Source organism: Canis lupus, chromosome 14 (genome assembly GCF_011100685.1).
Source record: "Canis lupus familiaris isolate Mischka breed German Shepherd chromosome 14, alternate assembly UU_Cfam_GSD_1.0, whole genome shotgun sequence".
Classification (NCBI taxonomy): Eukaryota; Metazoa; Chordata; class Mammalia; order Carnivora; family Canidae; genus Canis; species Canis lupus.
The window spans coordinates 49,122,709-49,127,104 of NC_049235.1; the positions used below are offsets into that span (position 1 = coordinate 49,122,709).

The 4,396-nt window shown below is 33.6% G+C and overlaps 1 long non-coding RNA gene across 1 annotated transcript; it reads right to left on the bottom strand.

Moving 5' to 3' along the window:
• Positions 1–805: 805 nt before the first annotated feature.
• LOC111098827 lies at positions 806–3,023 on the bottom strand. The gene is made up of 2 exons (XR_005369707.1): positions 2,885–3,023; positions 806–1,048 (listed from the first exon to the last, which is right to left on the bottom strand). It is a non-coding gene; the product is annotated as an uncharacterized LOC111098827 (long non-coding RNA).
• Positions 3,024–4,396: the final 1,373 nt, after the last annotated feature.

Here is a 4,396-nt window from a genome sequence, read left to right on the forward strand (position 1 = left end):
TCCCAGTTGTTTTTGCTTATGTAGCTTAGTGTCAAGACCTGTGAAGGGCCTGGGATTTTACCTTGTTTGCAAACTAACCAGTTAGTTTGCCACAGGTTTAGAATGTGGGCAGAATATACGACATTCTTGGATCAGAGACAAGGGATTTATTACTCCTGGCACAGCATGAAGCTTGAGCTCCATATTCTTAAAGGTTCCCCTTGTCCCCCAAGTCCTGTGGAGGGATATAAACTGGCTTAGTTAAATGGCATGCACACAGCAGGTCTGTGTCACAGCTGAGGATTCCTGAGCCTCATTCTTACAAAGAAGATGCTAGCCAGTTTGCCAAAATTTGTTCCAAAGGGAGCTTTTAATTTTAATTTTATTTTTTTTAATTCTTGTCGCTAAAAAAAAATCTGCTGTCTTCTCCAGAGGGGCGACCCTGTCTTTATCTTTTAAGATTGTTTGCCATACAGTTATTCTTAGAATGGTAGTAGAGATAAAAGCTGTCATGAGACATGCTGAAACCCCTCCACATTTAGCTTTGCTGATTGAGCTAGTTGTAGGCTTTTGGTAGTGTGGTCATCCCAACTATTTCTAATTAGGCATTGAGGATGCGGAATACCTATGCAGGAAGAGGGCTGGTGTCAGTCTGACCATAAAAAGCATTCAGAACACACACATATTGATTATTGATTGAGCATTTACTTGATTTCAACAAATAGGATTCTTTACCAGCATAAGAAGGCACTCAAGCTACTCACTTTACCAAGCATTTTTAGAGTTGATATATAATCTCAACTTTAACATGGGCATGTACTCACAATGTAGATTCAATGCCAGTTTATTGAACTTCGTCAGTAAGATACAATGATATTATTGACCATGTGAAATGATGGTTTCCAGTGTAAATTTTATAAATATCTCACCATCAAGCTGATTATTTGCTAAAATGGAAAGGCAAAACAGTAAAAGAAAAGACTGCTGAGGTGTAGTCAGGGTCTTGTCTTTTCTTTGGAGAATTTCTTGGGCTTTGATAATACGACATGGGCTTCACATATGACATTGTCTGAAAGAAGCAATTCTAATTATGTGAAACAGAGAGTAGATATGCCACAATGAGACTTGATTAAAGAAACAGAGCTGATAATATTGACTTTATTATTTGGCAAAATCCCATAGGAAGCCAGAACTATTAGGTAAAACTATCTTAACAATGTCATAAGCTGATCAATAAAACCTACTCAAAGGATTAATTGGCTCACATAACAATTTAAACATATCATATTCTCTAAGGAAGCAGGTTTTATCAGGTATTTAAGACAGGCTCACGACAGATAGAGAGACATTGTGCCCTTTGTATGGCTTCATGTTAAAGTAGAACTGGGAGGGGCTAATATTTGTAGATGACTTCACGAGTCGGTTTGTATTATCTGAACTGTGAATGGATCTAAAGCTTTTTGTGGATGGCATGAAGGAAGTTTATAACTCAATATCACTCAGGGGGTCTTCCCTTAGCATACTTAGAGCAAGGGGTGCTTCAGGAACCATGCGGATCTGTGTAGAATTTGATATGTATGGATGCATTGCATTTTGGAGGGAAGAGATTTAGTAACGTTCATTAGATTCTGGAAGGATCAATCTAGATTAAGAAGAGTCTTTCAAAGCCTAAATAAACCAAGGTATAACTTGGAGACATTTAGCTTGGTGTTGTTCACTTTAAAAATTATTTTGAATGAAAATTGTACGTTCAAATGTTACAGAGAGTGGTAGACTAAATCAAGAGACAAAGAAAAATCAGGATTAAAAGAGAGGAAGGTGAGGGTAACTAAAAAGAGAAAAGAAAAAACCAACCATGGTTAACCTGAGAACAAAAAATCTTGTTTGTACATTTTGGGGGTAAACTAATTATTTGTCGACTAGCAGAAATGCCAGGCCGAGATTTTTTATTTGAGCTGATCAACTAATTTATCAAAGAAGACCATTTTTTAGTTATTGCTGAATTCTTCATAAAACCTTGAGAGTTCTGCTGTGGTATATACATGATAGGCTTTCTCTCTTCACAGAGCATCCATCAGTACCTCCACCACAATTAGGCCTCATTTCCCTCATAATTTCTCATAGGTCAAGTTGAACATCTATACAGAATCCTTCCTCAGTAATGAGCCCTCATCTTTGCCAAACTATTAACTTAAATTAGTACTATTTTTTTTTGTTTATCTCAGGATAGGGATTACTTTATTACTTTGAAATTATGGATAAAGGTTTTGAGACGTATTTCAAATTCTTTTAGCTTAGAAACAATTGAGTTATCATTTCCTCAAACTGTATTTTATATAAGAAGCATAATTCAAGACATGCGCTCTATTATTGACTACTACACAAAGCAATTTCATATGATTAGAGAAAATTGCCAAGGATGATTTAAAGCTATTTAGTGATTAATTACCTGTAAGAATCCTTTTCCTCAAAACTCAGGAAACATATATTGGCCTAACCATATATTGGCCTAACTAGAAGCTGATCCTTGGATGATTGTTATTTTTTCAGTTATTTATGTATTTATGTATTTATTTATTTATTTATTTATTTTATTTTTGATTACTTCTCCAGTCTTTTAAAACATTGTTGTCAAAACCCAATTAGAGAGAGGAAGGATATAAAACTACGTGGAATTCTCTTTTTAATTAGCATTAGCCTGGTTTATAGTTTAGGATTCCTTTCTAATATCTTGCCTCAGGACCTTGAAAGATGCTATTCTATCTGTCTGGAATACTCTTCCCCAAGATATTTACATTCATGTTGTTGCTCCAGAGTCTTCCTCCTAAACAGGCTTTCTCTAGTCACTTTGGAAAATATCAATCTAACTCAGCTAATATTTAATAATATATAGGCTATTACTTACATTTTTTCTCTTCTTCATTTCTTTACTCCCTTATTTTTCTTCAGAACATTTACCTCTTATATTCCACATCAAGTGTTTTTGTCTCTATTTTTCATTAGAATGGAAGGAAACTATGAAGGCAGCTTCATTATTGAATCTCTTGCTTCTAGAATGTCGAGAACATTGAAGCTCCCCATTGAGTATTTATTGAAAAAATAAATATACAGACCTTTATCTGAATATTTTGGAATGGTTTCTTTAGATGGATTGTATAGTTGTCCTGTATAAAAACAGATGGCACTTCTTTGACTATGTTAGTCAAAGTAGACTGTATTGCCTTGTTCTAGGAGTAGTTTCTAAGAAGTTAGACTTCATACTTAGCTACTACCAGCAGGAATAGCTAAACATCAATAGCGTAATCTGAGTTGTCATATTTACCACAAACTTGTAAAATTTAATCAGTCATTTCCTTACCTGTTTAAACTTTCAGTATTTAAATCATCTTTTTTCTATTATCTTGCATAGAAATATGGCATCCTGAGCTATCACTAGTACAAGATATTAAGGTTCAAAGATCTAAATTATCCATTTATTATTTTATTCCACATAATTTTATTTATTTTTATTTAAATTCAACTAGCCAACATACAGTACATCATCGGTTTCAGATGTAGTGTTCAGTAATTCATCAGTTGTGTATAACACTCAGTGCTCATCACATCGCATGCCCACCTTAATGCCCATCACCTCGTTATCCCATCCTGCCACTCATCCCCTCCAGCAACCCTCAGTTTGTTTCCCAGAGTTAAGAGTCTCTCATGGTTTGTCTCCCTCTCTGATTTCTTCCCATTCAGTTTTCCCTCCCTTCCCACATAATTTTAAAAATAAGATCCATACAAAGAGTAATTGAAATAGTAAAGGAGAAATTATAATTCATATAAAATATGTGGAAAAGTATGATATGAGTGGCTAAATATGAAAGTTACTGCAATTGTCTATTATTTATATTCTTTGATTCCAGAAAATCAACAGCTAAATTTAGGACTTAAGGAACTTAAATATTAAATATTAAAATATTCTTTTTAAGCACTCAACTCAGGTGCTTAAAAGGAATATTCCACCTGCATCCTTCAGGTGATCTGTTTCATTTAATTCTTAAATATCACATTTTATAATCTGCGATAATCTTTAAATTACTTCAGGATTTATTTGAACTGCATAGGGTCTCGAGTCAAACAAAAAACTATGAGCTTCATTTTCACAAGAATTGTATTTTTAATTCTTTATTGCATACTTTAATATTTGTGGTGACAAATTATAGACTAATTCATGATCATCTCAAGGCAGAAAATGAATCACTATTCTTACAAAATAAGGTGAAAATCATTTTAGAGTTATTTTTAATCTACAAATCTCAATTTTAAATAGATTTTTTTTAATCATCAACCTTTGTCTTTTTTTTGATGTAATGGAGTAAAAGTTGAAAAAAAAAGAATTGAGGAAACAGTTAAAAATGACTTAGTTGTACTGATC